The sequence below is a fragment of the Solenopsis invicta genome, chromosome 9 (assembly GCF_016802725.1).
Source record: "Solenopsis invicta isolate M01_SB chromosome 9, UNIL_Sinv_3.0, whole genome shotgun sequence".
NCBI classification, from domain to species: domain Eukaryota; kingdom Metazoa; phylum Arthropoda; class Insecta; order Hymenoptera; family Formicidae; genus Solenopsis; species Solenopsis invicta.
The window spans coordinates 6,347,144-6,372,668 of record NC_052672.1 but is presented as its reverse complement, the minus strand read 5'-3'; the positions used below and the strand labels follow the sequence as shown (position 1 = coordinate 6,372,668).

The window sequence follows — 25,525 nt, the reverse complement described above, 5'->3', positions numbered from 1 at the left end:
AATGATCTGGATAAACAACAAACAGAAACAAGTTTGTCGAAATATCGATGTAATGTTTTAACGTGTAAACAATTCAAAATGTTCTTTGTGTTAAAAGAAGAATTATTATCAAACGTATTAGTGAAATAATTTTGAATAAAGCAAAATTATGGAAAGCATTGACGCATTTTTGACTTGTTAATGAATTTTGAAATAGAAGATTGATATAAAGAGAAAATAAACATTATTTTTTAACAGACAGGGACGGTATGAAACTTGAAAGAGGTGCAGTGATGTTCTCTGAATGAATTTAATTATCTCTAATTATCTGAATGATTAAGCGGTAAACAGAAAAACAACGTTCGTCGAAATATCGAGATAATTTTAATGTGTGAACTATTTAAAATGTTCTCTGTGTCAAAAGAGAAATTATTTGTTAAAAGTAAAATAATTTTAAATAAAACAAAATTATGGAAAACGTTGATGCATTTTTGGCCTGTTAATGAATTCTGAGACAGAAAATCGATATAAAGAGGAAATAAAAATTATAGTAGTATAATATAAAATTCGAAGAAGGTACAATGATACTCTCTAAATGAATTTAATTATCTCTTTAATTATCTGAAAGATCACCAGCAAACAGAAAAACAAAGTTTGTCAAAACATCGATATCATTTTCACGCTTGAATAATTCAAAATGTCTCTTGTGTTAAAAGAGAAATTATTTGTCAAACGATTAATAAAATAATTTTAAATAAAACTGAATCATGGAAAACATTGAGGCATTTTTGACTTGTTAATGAATTCTAAGGTAGTAAACTGACACGAAGAAAATAAAAATTATTTTTATCAGATAATATAGTGTAAAATTTGAACATAATCTACTAATATATTCTTTGAATGAATTTAATTATCTCTTTAATTATTTGAGTAATCAAGTATCAAATGGATAAATGAAATTCTCCAAAACATCGACATAATTTTAACGCATGAATAATTGAAAATATCTTTTGTTGAAAAAAGAATTACTTGTCAAAGTGTACTAATGAAATAATTATAAAATTTTGAAACAAAATATTATAATTATTAATAGAAAATATTAAAGCATATCCGGCTTGTTAATGAATTTTGAGAAAGAAAATTGATATAAAGAGAAAAGTTAAATATTTTTAGTAGATAATCCAGTGTAAAAGTCAAAGAAGGTAGATATTCCCTGAATGAGTTTAATTATCCCTTTAATTATCTAAATGATCAAGCAGTATACATAAAAAGCATAATTCTTCGGAACATTAACGTCATTATAACGCGCGAATAATTCAAAATATCTTTTATGTTAAAAGAGGATTATTTGTACTGAAAATTGTTTGTCAAACGTATTAGTGAAATGATTTTGAATGAAACAAAATTATGAAAAACATTGAGGTATTTCTGGCTTGTTAATGGATTTTGAGGCAGAAAATCGTTATGTATCTATTTATTTCGAAGTAATCATATTTTTCAATTCCCTCGAGGGTGCGGTCGAAGCAATTTTAATTGCGGATATTTTATAATGGCACCCTGGGGGCGTGAATGGAACCCGCTTTTATAGACGAGTTCATCGCGTAAATGTAAATAACGTACCCGAATAATCCCACGTGGGATCAATGAATCATCGGATTTATATAAATTCTGCGCCGGCATTATTTCGGTTGTATTATTATAATCCTCACGCATAGAATTTCAAGCTCGTTATTTGCACCATGGCTGTAGTATAAAGATATGGCATACAAGAATGAACACAAGAAAAGCTTCTTACTTTTTGTTGGAATTAAATGTCGTAATGTTAACGTAGTTTGAATGATTATGTTAATAATTTATATATTAATAATAGAAAATTGTAATGTTAAATTCATAAATTCTTTATTCCAATACATTTTTATAATTGTTTTGTATTTTTTTTTATGTATTTTGATGATGCAATTATTTATGAAGGCCAAAGTCTTTATATAAATCAACGTATACAGATGGCTACGTGCAAAAATGGTAATACGAAAATCAGTGCTTTGAAAATGTGTGCCGATACAAAAAGCGATTGATGAATTCACTTCTGACAAAGAAGAATGGGACTCATTTATGGCGAACGGTTCTCGATCTCAAAGTCAGAAGAAAAATGGATTTCTTGTACCTACTACGGAGAATGGACATAAATGTAGATCCACCTGTACAAATGAAGACCCATTTTTCACATGGCAGCCCTGTGATTTCGCCAATGACTTTTTACGATAACTCGACCGAGGTCTGCGATAACTAACTACAATGCGATATCAGGCGTTACATACCGCGCTACTCTAAAACCGATAAATCATATCCTGTACCCATTTTTGTAAAATATTGACCCAACTTATAGCTGTCTCGAACGTTTTATCTCGGAAACATTTATAGGGCCATGGAGTATTGACGTGGCTAATTTTTCGGCGTACTTTCGTATCGCAATAAACTTCTTATGCCGTTGACGTTTCTATATGTCAAAGAAAATATTACAGATATGAGAAGAGAAAAAAAAAATTAAAAGGGGAGGCAAAAAATTTTTTAAATATTAAATTAAAATAAAAAATTTATTTACAGGAGATATTTATGTACTTTGTTATCTTGACAAATTTATATTTCGTTTATGATAAAAACATTACTTATTTTACTTTTTGAAAAATGTCAACAAATAAACTTATTTACTTCGTAATTTACAATACGCAATCTCGTGTGATTAATATTTCAAATTTGCCTTATGACAGCTGTACTTTGCATTCTCACATATACAACGCAATTTAATCGAACGTTTATGTTGTATTTACACGTAAGTCTCGACAAAGACTTTTTGCGGTGGCTTTTATTATCCCGTCGCTCGGTATGCATCACAGATATTTATCTAACAAATCGAAGCGTGCTATTAGCCTTCCGATAAATATAATTATTCAGTTTTATAACATAAAAGTCCGACGGACACAAAGCTTTGTGAAACGAGACGTAGAACGAAGAGCAAGTAGGAGCTACCCGGGAATCAGCAACCCTCTAGCAATGAGCTATAGATCATAAGCCGCCATGCGACGAAGATTGATTAGTTCAGATTCATTTGTTCGCTGACTTTTTCTTATTAACTCTCGCCAGTGGATGATAATGTGATTATTATTCCCGAGAAATTTTGGTACTTTTAATGAGCAGGTAGATCTGACGGAGAGATTATCCAACACGTACTAAAGTATGTTCACTAACAAGATCATTATAAAACTCGTTAATACTCCCGTGTTACCAGAGTAATTATTTTTACAACAGCAAGGATTAGATGAAGTCATTATTCAAAGTTCGCGTTAATAGGTCACTGAAAACTTCTTCTAATTACTAATATGTCAAACACTAATTCGATAATAAATGAATGAATCGTCATTATAATTGTTATACATAATAAAATATTCATCTTTTTAATGATAAGAAGTATAATGAATTTCTTAAAATTAAATGCTATTTTATTTAATAAAGGAAAGAAAGTCTTTGATAATGACATACATAAGTTATCTAAAACAACATTCCTTATTTTCTTAGAAACTAAACATAACACTATTAATAGCAGGAAGTAACGCATTACTTGTAATCGTTACCGTTGCTTTCTTCTGTGACTAACGGTAACGTCGTGACATTTTTATAGTTTCCATAACGAATTTTATCGTTACTTTTATTGTTATAAGTATACGATCATAAATATACAATAAACGTGCGTGGATGTTGCGATTAACTATAAATAACTATAAATTTTGTATTTGACCTGGTTTTAGCATTTGTTTAAAAAATATGATGCAAAAACAAAGTGATGGTATTGACAATTTTTCTTTATTACCAATGTTAATAGAGAAGAAGGTAGTATTATGGCCATTTATTTATATTTTATTTAATAATTTTTTAAATAATTAATATTTTGTATTGAAACTTAACGATATATTTATAGAAGTGTTATTTAATAGATTTTAGACTCAAAGTTATGAAATATTTTCTCAGCATGTGATTTATAAAAATGTTACGACACTGCATTATAGATTGGATAGGAACTGAGGTGATAACGTGCACCCCCGCAAAAATTTTAAATTTGGTTTTGTTTAAAAAACATGTAATATTTTGTTTCAAAATTGTATATTTTTCAAAAATAAATTGTTAGAAAGAGCTTTATAATCGCAAAGTTTTAAGATAGATAGAAATAAATGCTGGATTACTTTAATTAGAAAATAGATTACAGACAGACTGCTCTAAAAGGATAATTTTTAAAAAACAAATTTTTAGACTTTTTATTATAAAAAAATAAATTATTGAATATTTACACAAACTTCCTAATCCCAAACAGAACAAAAAGTCATCACGATATTAAAATGATATCCAAATAAATTCGAAATGACATCAAAAATAAATATATTTTATAACAATTGTGTTTTGGCATATTAGCGCCACTTTATTACGGTAGACTACTAAACAAATAATTCCACAGGTAATTACTAGCAATTCGTCATGTAATAACGGCGATAATAACTTCTATTATCGTGGTACCATAATACCTGCAGTGGTCATAATACAGCCTTCTCCTCTATTAATATTTAATAAAGTGCTAAAACTAGAAAAGGTCGGTTTTTCTAAAACCTAAAATTTTAAAAACTTTGCTGTATACAGATCTGAAAGTAATTTTGTTGGACGAAATAATTATGTAGAACGCTTAAATTGATAGCTGGACCTTCAAAACTTTTTGCAGCATTGCTCACCAAGCTTGAACATCTTTCACAATTATTTTGATAATCCAGCAGAATTATTTTCAGATCTGTTTTCAGTTGAATTTTTAGATATTTTAACACACAAAACCGATCTTTCCGTGTGACACTTTCCAGAAAATAAAACCACGCACATTTGCTCGTTTGTTACTGAAGCACTTACTTGATTTGGTGACCGCCTTTCGGCGGCCTTCCTCGGTTGGGGGCCCTCCCTAGTGGTCCCCGAGTTGTGCTTTCCGGTCACCGAAATCCAGCGCTGTAACAGCTAGAAACCAAAGATCCTCTGTCGTTAAACTGCGGCTTCACCACGCGACGTGACGCGACGTATGACTGTGTGCGAGGACGGCGCGAAGAAATTTTGGGAAATCGCGAATTTTCGCCGCCACGTCCCACGTAAATCGTCATCGCGCGTGTCATGTACGTATGACGCATGAGTGTGTCGTGTAAATTTAAGCGCACTGTCATGCGGGGGTAGCGGTCAAAACGTAGGTATTCGACGACGCGACTGCGGCTGGCGTTCGCGTCGTCGCCTCGGTGAAAGTGAAACCCTCCCTCAATCGTATTTTGGCCGCGTTACAGGACGACTGTCGCGTAGGACTTCGCGTGATTAGTGGCCGAAACGTTGCCAGGATCGAAGCGGGAAAAAAATATCCGCATGTCCCAGTCTGACGGCGTTGCACGATGGCTCTAATTAACGTAATGGCGCCCCGAGGCGTTGAGACTCTGCAAATATCGCGAGGGAGAAAGAGAAAGAGAGAGAGACAGAAAAGCATGTAATTTACGTTCCGCTCGCTCGTTTGTCGATGTTACATCGTCGCGGTGATAGCTTGCGGTGATACCGTCGCGAAATTTTTTTCTCCAATCCGATTAAAAAAGTGATTTCGGTTTCAAATGACGATAAACAGAGCGCGGATGCGGGGGATGTCGCAGTGAAAGCGGTCAACGTTGAATCAGACCCACCGAGGATCCCGCACGTATGCCGCGCGCCGCTTTGTGCCCAGCGCGATTGGCTACGAAGCCAATTTTTAAATAAACGCGCGGCCCGTATATTTTTGCGCCGTAGCTTTTCATAGTTTGTGTAATGAAAACGGCGTCATTCGTTCCGCGGAACGGCGCGAATATTTCCGAAATATCCATACTGTACCGTTGTTTGTCAAATTATCTCTCCCGGTTCACTCGTTCGATTTTCCGTACGGGACGATCGTGAAATTTACAATTTCCATATTGGCCATCGTAAAGCGCACGTACCGAAGCACGAAATTGTATTTATTTAAATTGTGTTTATCGTTGTTGCATGGAACTTCAATGATAGATTGTCTAACAAATTTTGAATCATAAAGTTGCACCATCCGGAGAATCGTCCCCAGAGAAAAGTCACCAATACTGGCATATCACTTCGTTTTCGAGCAATATTTCTTATATAAAAGCTAAAAATAAAACTTTAAAAACATTAATATAAACTAAAAAGTGTTTCCTATCAGATGGTACAACAGTTTTTATAAAACTGTTTCGTATTTTATAATAATTAATGTTTCGCAACATGGGTCAAAAAGAGTTTGAGAAATTGTACCCCAAAACTGGCACAACAGACCGTAATAGTAAAGCTGACACGATCCTAGGAGTTGACTATAAAAAGAAATTGATAAAAAACTAAGTAATGAAATATATTTAAACATCAAACTTTGTAAGATAAGAAGACAAAAATTAAATCCTCCCGCTTTATACATCTTATTAGAGAACCTGTTATTTTATACTTAAAGTATAAAAAAAAAATCTGAAAAGATTAATGAAATATCTATCAACATTCTATTTAGTTAAAGATTTCATAGTTAGTATTTATTCTGGTGGAGAGATGTATTGATTTACGCTGCACAACGATGTTTTTTTCAAATCGCGTTACGAGGAAAATATGAAAGAAAAATGTATAAATAAAACACTTTTTTTAGAAAGCTGCAAACATGTAAAATGATGTAATATAATTAATACAATTAGAAATTAGAAAGAGGCTAATTATTAATATTATTAATAATCATTATTGGTTAAACGATATAATTTGCAAGAGAAAATTGTGTAAATTTTATTCTCGCTTCTGAAAAGTTTATTTTTAACAAATTTTATATAAAAAAAAGCCATGAATTTAAGAACTATGTTTTTATTTCTTTAATTTAAGCAGAGATCATATTTTTATCAATATTAATACACCGTAATTTTTAGTTTCCGAGAAATAAAGAGCTTTAGAAGATCTACGCCAGTATTGACTATTTTGCTCTACTTTCATAAAATTGGTAAGATTAACTTCATTAATTAAAAATTCTAAGATTTTTATCTCCGCTAAACAATTGTCGCAATCGATAGGCTTTATACTAATGATTTCTTTCCCCCTCGTTATTACAAGAATCACTGGAACACTTCCCGAAAGTAGAGGAGTATCTCGATTTTACGAGTCTCGTTCGTTCCTCCGATGTTTTCTGGACTCGAGCCAGACGGAATCTTATGCTTGGGGAATCGTGCCGATTATCGACTAAATTAGATTCGTTAGTGAGAAACGGAAACGATGAGAGCGGATTCCCTCGCAGTGCCATGCAACTTGCGTTTCCATCGATCTCCGCGTTCGACAATTTTTTAATCACGTTTCCGTTTTGTTGTTCCGCGACGGTGCCGCATGGTTTTCCAATTTATATCGGAGATCAAACTGGCGTTCGCGGCAAGAGTGCACTATCACATGTCGGTCCGTAATATTGGCTCGATGAATGAGGATGCATGGGCGATTGCATCACGGAAAAAAAAGTGAATAAAAATAGATCGGCGTGTCGCGCGGAGGTTGATGAAGACCTTTTCTCCGTCGCGGCTATCGGCGAATATACGATGACGGAAAAAAATTGTAGCGAGAACGAGGCGAGTAATTGGACACCGGGTAGCCATATTAGAGCACGCGGAGACAGACGGAGATGAAGAACGAGGAGACGGAAGAGCGAGACGGCGAAAGGAAAGGATAGACCAAGAAAGAGAGAGAGAGAGAGGAGAAAGAGATGAAGGAAGATGCGGAAAGCGAAATAGAAATGAGGCAACAAAATCGGTATAGGAGGGGAGAAGTTGAAGAGAAAATGATACAAGCAAGAGGTGCAGAGCCGAGATAAAGCGTGAGTCTTTAAGCAGAAGTAGGGAGATGCAAATCGAGCACGTATAGACGCAAAGAAGGCCAGAGAGAATCGTAATGAGGAAGCGTGCGAGGGAAGAGAAGAGGAAACGTGATGATGATAGAGGCGACTGAGAAGAAAGAGGATAGAGATGGCGAGTATAAGGTAGATGTCGAAATCGGTGTCGTTAGAAAAGATGAGTTAAGAGGAATGAGAGAGAAAATGGAGAGAGAGAGAGAGAGAGAGAGAGAGAGAGAGAACACGGGAAGATCGCGAAAGCCAAGTTAATAAGAACGACCTCCTTTTTTCCCTTCCGAAGTAAATTGAATATATACATAAGTGAAATGAAACATAAATTACAAGAAGAAAGGACGAGAAGAGCGGAAGATTGAAGAAAAGCCAAAAAGGGTAGTGTAAGAAGAAGGGCAAATATTTTGGTCCCGCGAGTGATTGTTGTAAGCATTATTGTTGCGAGCGATATTTGTAGCATCAAAAGAGAAATCAGAGAAAGGCAAATAAGGTGGAATACAATAATAATAATGGAAATGGAAAGAAAGAGGCAGCTGGTAACAAGTTGTAACGAAAAAGCACGGATTCGGAACGAAATCATCAAAATGGAATGAAATATTTAAGTGGAGCGGTAAAGTCGCTCGTGAAAGAAAGGGCGAAATGAAGAGTCCTTTTGCCAGATAGCTAGAGAGGGAGAGGGAAAGAGAACGAGAAATAGAACACTTTGATGAGAAGCTGCAAAAGCAGGTTGCAAAATTAGCAACTAGAAACGAAACTGCGTAGTCGATGCTAACTAACGGCGAAAAGACCTTTAATAAAACCAGCGTTCTAAAAATCGTGGAGGATTCGTGCGGAGAATTCGCATCGGGAATAGCGAGAAGGGTTAAAGTAGAATGTCCCGAGACAGGTTAGGGTTAAGGAAGATAAATGTATCAAAGGGCGAGAAAAGATTGGTGGGGAAGGGGGGAGTAAAAATCGTACGAAGAAGAGCACGTAGAACCAAAGACAAGCGGACGAGAAGAGCGAAATCAGCAGGACAGGAAGAAACGTGGCGAAAAATTCGAGCAAAGACAGATTCAATGGGCTATGGGGACCGAAGGAGTCCTCCCTCGTGGTAACTTATTTACTTCGGCAAAGGCCGTAAAAGAGATCGTGAAGGATCAGCTTGCGGCAAAGGGTGGACATAGAGGAACGGGTATGCGGATCCGAACGGGCGGGCCAGCGTGCCATCGCCATCGTCGCGATCTAGCGCGTGTTCGCTCGCGCGCGCGTGCGTGCGCGATACCGTTTTAGTATCCGAGCACACACCGGTGCGCACCAGTGTGCATTATCTAACACTTAAAATTAGACGGCGACGGCAGCGACGACGACAACGACGACGACAACGACGACGACGACGACGACGACGACGACGACGACGACGACGACGACGACGACGACGACGATGACGATGACGACAATGGATAGTCTCTCTTTCTCTTCCGTGGTCCATAAGGGGAGGAAGAAGACCGGAACGAACGTTCAGATCTCCGTTGGTGGCAATTCCCGTAGCTTATATAGCCATGCGCCGACGATGCACTAGCACTTGATCGACGATATCACGTGGAACTTTCTTTCCGGCGACACTTTCTTTTTCCTTTTACAGCACACTTTTTATATTACGGCACACTATGCGCCCTCGCTCCTTTTCCCGTACATCCGCGATCCCTCCTTTCCCTACCCTCTACTCCTTCCGGCCTTACTTTCCACCGTTTCGCTCTAAGTAGTGTGACGTTTATCGTATATGGTGTGGATGATGAGGTTGCCGATGACGAGGTTTACTCAGACGCACCGCGTTCGTCCGGGCCGGCTGGCCGCCCGTCTCAGAGTGAATGTCTTATTAGTTATTTCTGGTTTAGCTACTTCGTCGCGCCGTTCTCTGTTCCTCCTTCGTCTTTTCTTGATCTTCTGCCCAAACGTCGACTCTCCTCTTACCCTCCCGTCGTCTCTCGACCCTTCCGCGCTCCCACGTTCTTAACCATAGAACTCCAACTGCAACGCGCCATCAGCCGTGTAAGTTCGAAAGCTTACGTATAACGTCGGCTCAGTGCTTGCGGCGGATTCCCGGTGTATTCTCGGCGAGATCAACGAAATCCGCTATCGCGATCGTACGAGACTCGTTGCAACCGAACTGGAGACTTCCCAATAATTCGCCGTCGGTTCCGCAGTTTCTTGGATCGAATTAAAAACTTCTAAACAATAATTGGAATGAGATTGTGATGTGTGTAACACAATTTAAATCGAGAGAAAGTTAATAACAGTTATAAGATTTTAGTGCTCAATAATACTTACTTGTGATTTTGTATTTATTTTCTAGTTCTTCCAACTGCACGTTAAGTCGTAATTACACTAGAGATTGAGATTGAGATTGGATTGCAATTCAACCAATTAAAGCAAAGTTAACTTAACTTGAGGTTAGTTTTCTTTCTTCGGATTGGTTAAATTCCAACCCAATCTCAATCTCAATCTCTAGTGTGATTACGGCTTTACTTTCGGTCTTGAAACGCAGTTCACATATTCAACTAGAATAGTAACGTCGCAATAGTAAATTGATAATCAATTGAAGAGGGGAAAGACAATGTTTAGCGTATCACTTTTTTTTTGAGTAATATTGCTTAAACGAGAGCTAAAAATAAAATTTCATAAAATAAATGCAAACTAAAAAGTGACTTTTATTAGATGGTATAATTTATATAATGTTTTGTATTTTGTAATAATTAATGTTTTCGTATCTACAAAAAGAGCATCTGAGAAGTTGAGCCCCAAAACTAGTACAGTAAGCAGAAAAAATATACAGTATTCAGACACGTAGCGAATAAAGAATCACACACAATCACGAAATAAATTCATAAACTAAATAATAAAATATACTTTTATGTATTAAATAACAAAGTTTATAAAATTAAAAGGCTAGAATTAAACCCTCTCACTTTGTACATCTTCTTTGGCATTCCATTAATGTATACTTAGATCATGTTTGACGCTGTTTTTTCTATCTTAAGATATTAAAGAAAATGTGAGATAAATGATCACGAAACATCTATTAATATTATAATTATTGTTTATTTTTATGGAGAGGTGTACTATTTTACGCTGCATATGCGCAACAATTTCATCTCAGACAACATTATTTTGTAATACCTTAAAAGACGTCTTTTAGTCGCTTTTAAGACGTCATAATGTTTTTAAATTAAGATGTCTTTTTGTAATTAAGATGTCTTAAAATATCTTTCAAATATCTCTTTTAGAAATGATTTGTCTAGGACATTTCAAACCGCACTACGAGGAAAATATGAAAGAGAAAAATAGTTTTAAGAAATTACAAAAGGGTAAAGTAATCCAATGTTATTAATAATATGTCCATTATGGTTTGAACTATGCGATTTGTAAGAGAAAATCGTAGAAACTTTATCTTTGCTTTTTCAAGAATTTATTTTTAACAGAATTTATATAGAGAGGCTATGAATACATGAATTAAGAGATTTTATTTCTGTATTTATCAAAGCCCATGTTTTTATTAATACAATGGAATGTTTCCAAAAAATAAAGGGGTGCCGTTTTAGGAGGGCTATGCTAGTATTGGCGATTTTCTTTTGGTACTAATATTAACAAGAATTTTCCCCCTCCAGAATATAATATTATAAAAAATTTGTTGCTAAAAATGTAATCTCAGGCAGAACAAAATTCTAAACATCATTCTTGAACTGAGTTTTTGAGAAGAAATTCACTCTGGAAGAGAAATCAACCATAAAACAGGTTCTATAAAAGATTTCGTCGGTGTGGAACCTCAGCTTCAATAGAATTTTCGAGCGCAACCGATTTCGTTGATGATTCTGCGGAATCGTCGGTTTTTTTTCTTTGCTGCTTGCACGGTCGTGTATCTCGTTGTTTATCTGTTTAAAAAAAAAAAAAGACTCACAACGTCAATAGTTCTCCCTGTTTTCCTTCATTTCTGTTTTCCAAAGCGCGGGTGGGTCGAGCACATCGTCGAAAATACCTTATGACGCAAACGACGTGAGACACCCGCGAACATTCGCTAACATTTTTTAAACTACTAGACTAGGCGAGGTAACAGGATAAATTCTGATCCCGCGAGAGTTTGTCCTCGCGAATGTTGAATACATCCCGCGACGCTCCTCTTTAAGCTTGTACGTATAAAAAGAGCAAAGTTTACGACTAGCACGCGTAACTTCTCCCTTTTACTTCCCGGTTATTCCCAATTGTTGCTTTCACAACCCTTGAATTTTCTTTTCACATCCGAATAATACATGCGCATGTACACATACTCGTTTTACTTGTATCTATTTTATTACAAGTTAGTAAGAGTGGGGCAGATATGTTGGTTAGATATGCCGCGCTTGGGGAATTTTCTTGGAAAGGAAACCGATCTGGTGCCTATAACATTAAACTTTATCGCGCGATAAGACTGTTCATTTTATGAGAATTAAAAAGATTCCGCATATTCTCACGGGAAGAAAACAAGCCTTAAATTTCTAAACAAACTGTGTGACATAAATTCTTGTAAACATTTTCATTTCTGTTTTCCGCATTTTACGCGGCACGATGTTACGGCAAAACGTAATATAAAATTGCTAAACTGCGATATGTAAAAACCGGATGTTATTCAGTAGCAAAAACGGAGCAGCGATATTTAAAAATATCCGTTAATTGTAGATAATTTTATTTACAACACGTTAAAAGGTTCCCTATTTCTATATAAAAAAAATGTATTTTTGAAGAGAGAAACAGAAAGAATTAATTATTAATTAACGTGTAAACTTATAAGCAATTAAATCTAATTATTACAAAAGCTGATAATATGGCCCCTCATTTACATTTTGTAGATAAATTTGTTAATAATCAGTATTTTAAATTCAAAACTCAACGATTACATTTGCCATTGTATTGTTCAATCAATTCTAGATTCAAAGTTACGAAATATTTATTACTTAGGATGTTATGTATAAAAATGTGACGACACTGTATAATGAGTCCCGAAGAGAAATAAAGGTGATAAAATGGCCTACGTAAGGATAAATATAAAAAATTGATTTTAATTAAAAAACATAGTGTTTTGTTAAAAAGATTACATATTTTTACTCGAAATTAAAAGAAAATATTGTAGAATATATACAAATGTTTGTACGCGTACACACATAATCCTTCCGCATACAGACTACGGTATTGAAAATCTATAATGCCTGTAATGTAAGCTATAGATTTACAATAGAACTACAATATGCTTATTGAATAGCTACTTTGATACCTGCAAAAATTTTGACAATAAGATTATGTTAAGCTTATTGAGACGTTGAATGAGTTATATTAGCAAAATCTCATGCTAATGTTTAACTTTGTAATTCAAAATGTATAGTCGAATAAAATTTTAAATAATAAAAAAAGAAACATTCAAATGTACGTGTATTCGTACGACAGTACGCCCAAAATTTAAACCGAAATATGTGTAATTAAATACTAATATATAAAAAAAGTTTCGAAATACTAAAAAACAATAGCGCGTTTATCAATAAGCTTTTGAAGCTGAAGCTCTAGATTGCCGAAGTGCCAGGGACTCTTTGTGTAAAAAAAAATATTTTATTTTTTAATTATTTGTCTTTATTCTTACATATTTTAGTAGTTTAATAAATATTAAAAATGCCATTAATTATTGACTGTTTATTCATCGGGGTAGGGTGCGAGACAGAAGTAAACTAGATGAAGACATTCGACGATCACAAGTCCTTGGGCATAAATTTTATAAACGCAGTTTTGCTCAAAAGTAAAAATATCTTATAACAAATGTCAATCATTGCACGGCATATTAACGTCACTGTATAATCACAGACAAATAAATAATTTTATGAGTAGTCATTGGAATTTATTATCTAATAAGAGGTTATAATATACTTCCATTGGCCATAATACAAAATGGAAAATGAGAAAGAAAAAGAGAAATAAGACAACGGAAAAAAAAATTGTCAACTTGAAATTTCTCTCTGCATTTATTAGATACATTTAATTAAAGTACATAAATACTTGAAAAAGTTTAATCAAGCTGAAGAATTAAATCAGGTTAATTTTTTTTCCTATTTTTTGTACATCTCGTACAAAATGAAATTGAGATGTGCCCGTGGGTAGTTTCGTTAACGTAGCAAGTAAGATCGCGCTTGCAAGTTGAAAATAAATGGAAACGTTAAATTGCGCTGATTAACTCGTGGTGTTATGTTCAGGCGAGAAGAGAATGATTCCTTCTGTATTTACATTCCGCTGCATTCGGGGCCGTTTCCTCTTCCAAATACGGATGATGTGTTAAAAGAGGTCTCAAAGTATGTGACCCGTTACCGAGCTGGGAGAGAACGGGAGACTTTAAAAGATGACAAAGTGGATGCCGGCGCGTTACGTACGGGCTGCAGGTTGCTCGACGTAACGACCCTTACATCCCCATTTATGGCTTCCTATCCTTTCAAAAGCCCGGCGATAATAAATGATAGCGAGAGTAGAACACGGAATTCCTTCAAAGATGAGGGAGAGAGAGTGAGAGAGAGTGGAGAAAAACGACTCTTTATATAGTTTTCACCGGCGGGTAATTACGCGCGGAGAATTACTTTACGGATCGTTATGTGTGTCCAATAAGGATGCACCATTTGCGAAAAACGCATCGGTCCGATGAAGCAGATCACTAAATTATTGCGACGCGAGTGAAATTGTGATTACTATTCCACAGGTTATCTCCATCAGGACACTCCTATTTCGCGAAATCTACATTTCCCCGTCTAATGTAACGTGATCGTTGATAACGATTACCATATCATATCCGAGAGTCTTCCGTCGTAACATTTGCGACGAATGAAATATCATTTTCGGGCACACAATAGGTGATAAGAGAGTAATAAAGGGAAACGGACGAGGTGAAACGAGTAGTACGTATTATACAGCAGCGAATGCATATTGAGAGAGGAACGAAATGAACATTGCTTGCAAAAGATTAAACATTAGTATAATTTTCAGAGTTTCAACATATGACCCAATTTCAGATAACTGTAGTCGCAAGGGGTGTAGAGGAGAAGCAAGAGAGTAATATAGCATCCATTTCTATTTTATTGAATAATTTTATTTATAATAAATATTTTATTTTGAAATTTGCTTATATTCGTCAAAGTGTCGTTTCACAGATTCTAGACTCAAAGTAATGAAATATTTATTACTTATTGTTAGAACATGATTTATTATATAAAAATGTAACTCATTGCGTAATCGGTGGAAGAAAAAAGTGGTGATAATATGGCTAGACAAAGATAATTAAAAAAGTGGCTTAGTTTGAAAACACACGGTATTTTGTTACAAAATTATATTTCTTTAATTTTCCATTATTTTCCTAATTTAGAATTTCCTTGCGTTCAGGAATTTTAAATATTATTAGAAATATCATTTTATGTCTGTTTAACATTAAACAACAAGCATAAAATAATATTTTTAATATTCCTGAACATCGTTCAGAATAACAATCGATTTATTGAAGGAATACTTCGATAAGAGAATTTCGCTTAAAAAAATATTAACAAAATCCTATGTTATTGTTTAATTTTGCATAACTCGAAATGTATAAACTGAATAAAAAGTTAAATAACAAAGAAACACTCTAGAATACATGGATACCTTTTAAACCCGAGGATAATATCCTCAGGTTTAAAAACAATGAGGAAGTATGTATAAATGCTTAAATGTTTTTTGAAAAGATTTTAAAGCACTTAAAAGTAAAAGTGCCTTATAACAATTGTTAACTATGGTATGTTGGCATATTAGCGCTACTAAAAAAACAGCGGGCTATGTAAGCAAATTGTAATGTGATATAATGAGTAATTGTTATTGAATTCATCACCTAATGACGAAGATAATAAGAGTAATGCCCACAGTAGCCATAATATCTCCTTCTCCTCTAATAATTGCAGGTGACTGCAGAGAATATTCAATAAAGACTACAAAATAATTTAATAACTTCAATCTGTTACAAAATTAAATACTTTCTATGACCTAGTTTACACCCAGCCGTTCAATCCTCTCTGAGGTGAACTGAATTAAGAGAATGTTTACACATTGAATTGATCTTACTCCTAACAAGAACAGAATGAAAGTAATAGAAATATAAGAAATATGTCAGAGTTGCTAATCTAGTAAATCATAAATATGATCTATAAATTTGAAGTAATAAGGTAAATGTTATTACTTTTATTCAGAACAATAATTAACATTATTTGTTTCGGTTTTTGTAGTTTTACTAAAAATATCACAACTCTTATATATTAATTTTTTATCTTGTCACTATTAATTGGCTATGTTGATAACACTCGCAAGCGTTTTATATACTTATTCCAATTCTAGTTTACTCTATTTTGCTGAGAAAAGAGAATTGAAGTGGATCGTAATTAACTCGTTTGTATCCAAGAAATTTCACTTCATTATGGAGTGAATCAGAATTGGACGGCTGGTTGTAAACTAGGTCTATAAATAAAAGTTTTAAATGACACGTGTAATGTAATTTCTCTTCCAAGTAATTTAAATAATACATTTATCCAATATTTTTTATAATTACATATTTATATTTTTTAATTATACTAATTTAATAATCGTTTTTCTATTTTATAACTGTCGTCTATTTGCATTTTCCTTAAAATTATTTTTGCTACATCTACGAATATACCTGTTACATAATATTGCACTTGTGTAGTTTCGTGCTATGAATAATTAGAAGCCTTCCTCTCAGCCAACAATTGTAATGACTTGACGATAAATCTTCTACTCAAGCAATAACTCTTCTAACTAAACGGTACCAATAATCCTCTCTATCCTCTAAGTAGTAATAACCGAGTCTGGCATGACGGGCTCGATGCCTCGCCAGATTGTCACGCGATATGGATCTCCTCTATTGTCACTGACACTCGGTGACTTCCCCGGCGTCTCCTAGCGTAACACCGCTCTTTCGCGACGGATGTATTGCGCGTCGAGGGGCTCACAGGATTAAACGGAAGATCATATTGTGGCCGCAATAAAGGGTGGTGCCTTTTACATGGGATACAACGCGTGCGCTCACTCGGTTTTGTAAATTCACGCTCTTGGCCTCGCGCGCATATAAATCTGATTCCGCATTCTTATATAGAAACGAACGTGTGCGGAATACTTCGCTCTCGTCTTGGTCGCGGCAAGATTAACCCAGAAACTCCACTTCCGCTTTAAGTGGATTCCAAACCAACGGCCCAGACGGCGGTAGCATAGATATCTCTTGGAAAAATCAAAGACGACAGCTGCGATTCGAATCTTGGCCCGTTTAATTGAATTCCGGAACTTGATGCGGCTCACGCAAGTCGGCTCGGGAATTACCGGATTACTCGTCAATGACAAATTCCTTAGGAAAATTCAAGGCGAAATATCGGCGAGAGCTTTACAGAAAAAAATATTTTAAAAATAGATTTATTTTGCCAGACCAAAATTAATGCTCTCGAAATAAAGATTAAATCAAGATTGGATTACGTGAAATTGAAGATTTATTATAAAAAAAAAATTAATTAGTACGCAGCACAAATGCAATGACATGTACACATAAAATTACTCTCAATTAGTGATATTATACAATAAGGCGTCTCAAAATCGCTCATAAAAGATTTAATTAATCATTGTGACGAATACGACTCCGGCTTATGAAACATTTTTATCTGCGAAGCAGAAATACAAATTGGAAGAAGAGAATGAAGCGCGGCACAACAAGTATGGAGGAGAAATGAGAATTCACGACATGCAACATTGTGCCGTTGCGACGCTGCGAGAGCGAGCCTTATCGCGAGAGCGCAATGGCGATTTATCTGTTTGCCAAGAGGATCCAGTTTGCTCATCAGGACATATTCCACGGCTCATTTGTTTCCCGTGCATGTATGTGCGCGCGTGTGTCACGTTGCTCGCATTCGTATATATTCGCAAGCGAAACTGCATTGGGGATTTTTCTTTTTACGTTGCGGCTGTAAAAGTTGCCGATAGCGGCAACGCTACCCAACATGAGACTCTCTCGGTTTCCTTGCTTATATAACGCATTGAACGCAACGTCGTTGTGCATTGTTGCGCAAGTGAAATCCCGTAGTCAGTCATTCAATCCAACATTCGTTCTCTTTCTGAAATGCATTGGCATTCTCGAGACGGACTGCTATTTAATACGATTCGACTATTCGTCTTGTAATCTTCGAATTGGCGCAGCGAAACGAAACAGCTTCTGTGTCTCGTACATCAAAGGCAAAGCGAGAAACGTAGGTCAACAATGCTGTCGACAAAATTGCTTGAAAGATAAATCCAATCTTACGTGTGTCTTATTTGTAGATTCCCGAATAATTATCGGTTAAGGCATTTAATTTGGTAATTTGGTCGCGCAAGTCTTTGTGTAGAGAATTTGTAGTATTAAATATATTATAAAAAAATATTGGCAGGTACGTCAGAAATAATCTCCGTAAGATTTTGGCAAAGTTATTGTTTATATGATATTAATATCTTTCACGTGATCATTTAATCTATTCGACGACAGCGGCCTTGGAAGGATACCTGCGGGACAATTTCTCGGTGTTTTGCAAGTGAAATTTATACAGTATTCAACATCAATCTTGATGAAATTTCGTCGGCTCAAACATCGATCGGGATGAAAAATACGCTGAGGTCGAGAAGTCTCACGCCAAACGAAATTATCGTTCTAACTTTGAGATAAACACGTATAAAATTCTTTTAATCTAATCTTCCAATACTTCAGATTACATCTTCGCGAAAGAAAAATTTTCCGATAGTATCTAAAGCTACAAATACAGATCAGAAATTAACTTTATGATGAATTATCAAAATAATTATGTGAGAGATTTAAGCGTGATGATACTGTTGCAAAAAGTTATGACAGAGTCTAGCAATCGGTTCAATATAAATTTTTTAATGGTTCAACATAATTATTTTCAGATCTGTATTTTAGCAAAATTATTCTTTTTGTGTTTTTCTACATATTTGTTCTACATATATATATATATAAATATCTGTATTAATTATGAGTTAGTAATTTATCAAATTAACAAAGGAAGTGTGGCAAATACGAGCCAAGCGTGGTCGACGGTGCTCAGTAAATAATAATTACAAAAAGTTATATATCACATGAATAATTACAAAAAGTTATATATCACGTGGATGTTTTGGCTCATCCTTCGAGCCATCTTCAGCATGAAAACGTGATAAAGGAACGAAGCCACTAATGTTAAGGCAAAGTAATTTATTATATAATTAATTTTCGTATTAATTAATTTTAGTATCTAAAGTTTAGTTAAATACAGTTTCGAAAATAATTTTATTGAACTATCAAAATAATTATGAAGGATGTTCAAGCGTGATGAGTAACGCTGCAAAAAGTTTTGACATTTTAGTAACCAGCTTGAACGTCCTATAATTATTTTGATGATCTAAGACATTCAAAGAAAGTTATTTTTAAACCTGTATCCAGCTAAAGATCCTCCTTTAGATATTTTAGGAAAAGCGTTCTTTCCACGTGCATATTATATTTAACACATCTTTCCGGTTTTACACAAAATTATTAAGATTATCCATAATTGACTTAGCTTTATTGAGCGAAAATTTGATTGAAAATTCTATTCCTTTTCGCAGTTTTTGAGCTTCCGACGCGACGTTCGAATTACTAGAGTCAATTGATAATCAAACTTGATCGATCGCGAAACGCGTGGATGGCGCGATAGACTCATAGGCAGAATTTTGAAGTTCGCCGTCGGTCACACTGCACAATGCACATTGTACGGAGACCTATATCTCTAGCAGCCGCTTAACGTAAATGGCTACATGAGCTGAAACAAAGGGCTCGTTGAGGTAACAATGCGCCTGTACACGACTGGCCAAACAGGTGTTTCCTGCCGTAGCTCTTCGAATTACCCTATATTATCTGGATGACTTATAACATGGTAATTGCCGTCGATTATAAATTGACTATTTTTATAACGTGCATCGAATCTTTTTACGCTGGTAAACAAGCTGTCTTATTAGTGTGGTCTCACACACACACACACACACACACACACACACAGACACACTGATAAAGAATAAAATAAGAATCACCACGGGACATATGAGTAAAATAAAAATATATTACCAGTGATATAATATATTTTGCAAATAACTACTTTATAAATAAAATTTTACAAATTGTAAAACTTGTAATTTCATAAATTACATCATTTTTCTCTTAAATGTTATACTCGTACTGTATTATTATGGTCACCAAATTCAAGTGTTATTGCACAAAAAATTTTATTTTCTTCCGATCCCATTACGTTCGCAATCTATCTATTTCACGCTTTACAACAAGCGGTACTCAGGGCCCGGTGCGTTACGTTCCTGGTTGCTATTTTTACTATCGCCCACGGGTTATTTATAACTGTAACGAATGTACGACAGGAGCGTTTCGCCGCCGGCGCGACTTCTACCTGATGGAAAATATATCTCGATCTAATTTATAGCCGAATGCCGCGTCAGGATGCCCCGCGTCGTCCACTTATCAAACTGTTTATTGCCATGCAATGTCGCCATGTACGTACGGGAATTAACAATTATTACGCTCCCGCCTGCCTCATTTCCGCTATCGCCTACGGGATGTTCGTAACGCCACCGAGAGACAGACTTAATTTCACACCGACGGGGTTCAAGACTTCCATTTCTACTGCAAAACTTTCGACATGTAGATTCGCGCCAGCGGCAGATAGCATTTGCACACGAGAAACCGAGTACAAAGGAAAGTCTATTTATTGGCGGAATAATTCTGTAGACAGCAATTTTCTACTTACTTCTTTAGCGAAGTAATTACTACATTTTCCGTAATTGCACTGCTAATAAAGGAATAGAATTTTTCTCTCTTTTACTCCGATATCATTTTTCTTAAAATAATAATTTGGTATTTTTGTCGCGCCGCGCCGGTTGCGTGTGAAAAATGATCACTTTGTGAATTCTCTGAATAACTACCGTATTAAAATTGGAATAACATTATTTTATTATGATGAAATAATATTATCAATTGGATTGTCAGATTTGTCCGAGTGGAATTTTTATAATTATGTTTATACGTATACACACGTATATGCATGCATATACATATATTCAAATATGCACATACGTATATGTATGTGACAGAATTGCAGATTATGTGAGATAATACACCGGAACACATACGTTAAAATGCATTAATAACGACGTAAGCTCTCAGTAACATCGGATTAATTAATGTTCCTAATTATTGTACATATCTCATTATTTATCAAATCAAAGGATCTATTAACGATAACACGTATAGAATTTCCTCTCGGTATACTTCGGATATTGTTACAACAACAATAACTACGATAAACTCAATACGATTAAATAAAACGCATAATAATCATTTAGCATGTTTTATTTAATTGCGTTAAATTTACTGTTTCATCCGTGAACATTATGATTATAAATGCAATGTCCAATTACCTGAAACTTGCGGACTAAAATATAATGTTTCATTGTATCTAAATGATAAACGTAATTAAACTGCTGTTATTTCAAACGCAATTAAACGACCAGTGCTATAATTAAAAAGACAGTTCTTACGGGTAATTTGCGCGTGTTTCAGTATCAATACTGTACGCCGTATAACAATAATTACTATTTAAACGCTAATCACTTGACCGCCTAATTATTTTATTCGCAATTGAGTAAACTTATTAACTCAATGAACTTTATTGTTAAATGAATCTCTCAACATTATCGCGACTCTCGGACGTCATAAGTTTTCGATTTCTATTGTGGTGGATCCCTGGAATTTTATAATGCACAATCCATTCCGCGCATTCATATTCATGTGCGTAGAAGGGATAATTTATACCTATCGTTCAATGCATTTTGGCGACCTTATCTGGCCCATTGTTCACCATTGCAACGCGGATTGAACTAAAATTCATCACCATAGGTATTCGCTAGTGAATACCTATGTCATTGGAAAACGTCATTGCATGGCCCGTTAATTCTGCCGCGGTTGACATCGCGAGCGTGCGTCAAGTGATACGTTATGAATGATTTGAATAGCATTGGTTTATGTATTAGGGAATACATAATGTGCTTAGATAGCTCGTAGATACAATCCAAATTATTTCACAATTGCTGCGGTTAAATATTTGTCGCATTAACAGCCGAATGGGGGGCCACTAAATTTATTTTATTTTTAAAAACTTTGTTTATGAGGATATTGAAATAAATCAAGTAAAAAGAAAATCTTGTTTTTTCAATCACTCACGCACAAAAATCAAATATATCTTTTATATAGAAGATATTTTTGCAAACAAATAGAAAAACGTTGATTTTAATTCTGATGTATGGTCTTATTATATGTTTCTGAACATAGTAAAGAATCAAAAATAAATTAAAAATAACAAAAAACTAAATATTTTTTTTTAATCGTTTTAAAATGACTATTAATTATAAAAATTTATAGGAAAATATACTCTACCGTTAAACATCACAATTACCTTAAACTTTGATTTTAATTTTTTAATCTTTGAAAATTTCTAGCTATTTTAGTTAAAATTTAGAGCGCAATTTTAGCTTTTTAAAAGTTAGCAGTATTGAAAATCGTTATTCTCTGGTGTAAGCTTCAATAACAAATAAATAACAATGGCCATAATAATGTTTATAAACTTTATTTAACGAATACGTTGTTTCCAAAAAAATATACTTATTTAAAAAATTTATATATATTATTTTTTTTAGTTAAAAGTTGAATTATTTTATAATATATGGTGTAATAAAATAATGTATACTTCAGCTTTGCAGCAAATTATTATAAACGTGATTCATGTACCCACTTCATCACAAGTTTTTGTTATACTAAACGAACGCGTTGCTGCCGATTTCTAATTCTACTCTCTTTATTTACTTTCTATATTTTACCAGCATATACTTTCAATTTGAAGCGCGTTTTTAAATGATAAATTGAAAAATGTATTTTATTTACTGCCTTATTCAGGTTAGGTACTTTAAACACAATTCAGCCAATGTGTTCAGGATATAATAGACTCCTATAAAAATTAGTTATTTAATAAACATATAATTCTTTGCGTCAACAGTTTGTTAAATAATTTGATCAAAGTATAAAAATGTATACATTATAATAGAATTGTATACAATTATCGAGCGAGTTATATTTCTTGTATTTCGTAATTTTGCAGTACTATATTGTTGCACAGTTCATGACATTTAGTTGCTAAAATGGGGGTCACGACGTTATAGGGCAATGTAAGGGTTGGTTAATACCTAGCAGGTGGTTAATTGTTTCAGGATTACTGGTCCGCATTAATGGTTATAGGCTGCTTAAGCTAGGCGGATTAGTGATTATTGGCTGCTCGGTACGTAGGATGTACAATACAACGATGCTGATTGTGGAAATTTTCAGTAACAAGAGATTCAAGTACGATTCGTAAAGTGGAAACGGCTTCGGCTTTAATTTCACTGACGTCGGCAATCTTGTGAATTATATTCGCATTTAATGGCTCTTGAAATGTTTCATTTAGCTGTTATTAAAATTTACCCAATCTTGAGGTTTCTCGAATAATAAATAGTGCAATGTGATATAACGATAACAATTTCGTGCAATAACGCTGTTGACATGTTGAATCAATATTTTCTTATGGAAGTTCCAAATTTGCTTATGGAAGTTGCATGTATAAGTGTTTGCGAGACATACTTCAAAATTTTTATATTTTTACATCAAAGAATTCCTTCTCCTTTCTCTTCTAACACGCAATACAGTATATTTTTTTATTTATAGATTACAATATGTTATACACACACACACACCCACACTCACCCACACACACACACACACACACACACACACAAAATATATACAATAAATTGTTTTTATTTTATAAAAAAAGAGAAAAAAATATTCATTTGCCACTAAGCTAGAACATTTACGGAACATCGCAAATAAAACAATTTTGCCGACTGACAATACACATCTGTATTTACTTTTATTAGTTCTGTGAAATATATTTAATTATTATCCACTTGGTGCACCACTGCAGTTAATGTATCGGTAGAGAATAATTCTCTTTATTTTATTGTCATAATTACATGATTCAAAGTATATAAAATTAACGCTTGGCTGCTTTCAAACAATAGTTATTTTGCAAATATATTAATTAATAAAATTAATACTTAAGCTTTATTAATAAAATATTTTTTAATAAAATAACAAAAATTTTTACATATAATAAATTAGAATGAAAATAAAACATACATTTTTTTTATTGTCTAAAATTAAAGTTTTTCAGTAAATACCTTTAATATCTTTCAATTCTGACTGAGTTAAGACATATCATGACATTATAACACGGTATGACATCAAATATATAAAAAAAACTGTCCGTTTCGTGTAATTCATGAATCTCATCTCGAAATAGTTTGATGATTGCTGATCTGTAATTTTAGTCCAAGGTGTAGGTTGAATGACGCAAATCGAGGCCGCTCGAAAAACAGGAAACTCACCGCGTATTGGCCTTTCCGTCTCTTGTCTGCTTGCAAGATCTCTTTTTTTCCCCCGATTGCACAACGCTTCACACCAACCTTACGATGTATTCACATTTTGTAAAAATCGAATCGTGCGTAAAGTTGCGTTCATACCCGGCAAGTGTCATTTCCTTTTTTCTAATATGGTGTATATATATATGTATATATATGTGTGTATATATGTTTATATATACAATATACTATATATATATATATATATATATATATATATATATATATATATATATATATCACGATCCAATTTCCTGTCCAGTTCGCTAGCTACATGCGATCATTGTTTATTTCCGTCATTGGGACAGCGAAAAAAATACGAGCGCCGAGAAGCTCCCAATGCGGTTTTGCGGAATTTTGTAACGTGAATACGCATTGTAGAAAAATCAAGTCCCATCGCTGTTTTTCCCTCGTTCGTTTCGTTTTGCTTTTCATATATATGTAATGACACATGCTGTACCTACATTCGATACACTGTAACAAACGAGCGTATGTCATTATAAGTATTTAAATGAGATCAAAATACAAAGTCCTTTAGAAGAAAAATACATCTGTCTAATAAACAAATGTAATAAATCATTGGAAGCCACGTGATGATATTAAAATATTTTTTCTTAAATCTTAAATAAATCAGAATTATAATTACGCATACGTGTTAGCGCAATTGTAAGTGCGCATAGCGCGATAAATTTATGGTAAGCTATTATACTGATTAATTTTAATCAGTTTACAAAAACTGTTGTGTCCTCAACATTTTCACATTAGGATTTTGATTTTAATTAATCTTCAGAACTATAGACATCGTACGTGCATTGATTATAAATTATAGCAGTTTTTTACTACATAACCATAAAACAATAACAGCATTAAAATAATTATGGTTAAGATGTATGTACAGCTAAATATATTTAAATTGTGATAACTGCAGCTTTTTTCCAATCTAACACATTTTATGTTGCTGACATTATT

General features: G+C 34.1%; 2 protein-coding genes across 4 annotated transcripts in view; one reads left to right on the top strand and one right to left on the bottom strand.

Annotated features, from left to right (window-relative positions):
- The window catches only part of LOC105199173 (apoptotic chromatin condensation inducer in the nucleus), a 100,637-nt gene extending 90,762 nt beyond the window's left edge, over positions 1-9,875 (bottom strand). Inside the window, exons 1-2 of one of the 3 annotated variants that reach the window (XM_011166139.3) lie at positions 9,735-9,875; positions 4,921-5,022 (exon numbers count right to left, since the gene is read on the bottom strand). The gene's annotated coding sequence lies outside the window, so the exon portion shown is untranslated. Of the gene's footprint in view, positions 1-4,920; positions 5,023-9,623 lie in introns of all 3 variants that reach the window. The other 2 variants (XM_011166141.3, XM_039453377.1) reach the window with 2 other exon arrangements.
- LOC105199174 (5-hydroxytryptamine receptor 2A) overlaps positions 1-25,525 on the top strand; it is a 251,336-nt gene that overhangs the window by 2,157 nt on the left and 223,654 nt on the right. The gene's annotated exons all lie outside the window — the stretch shown is intronic.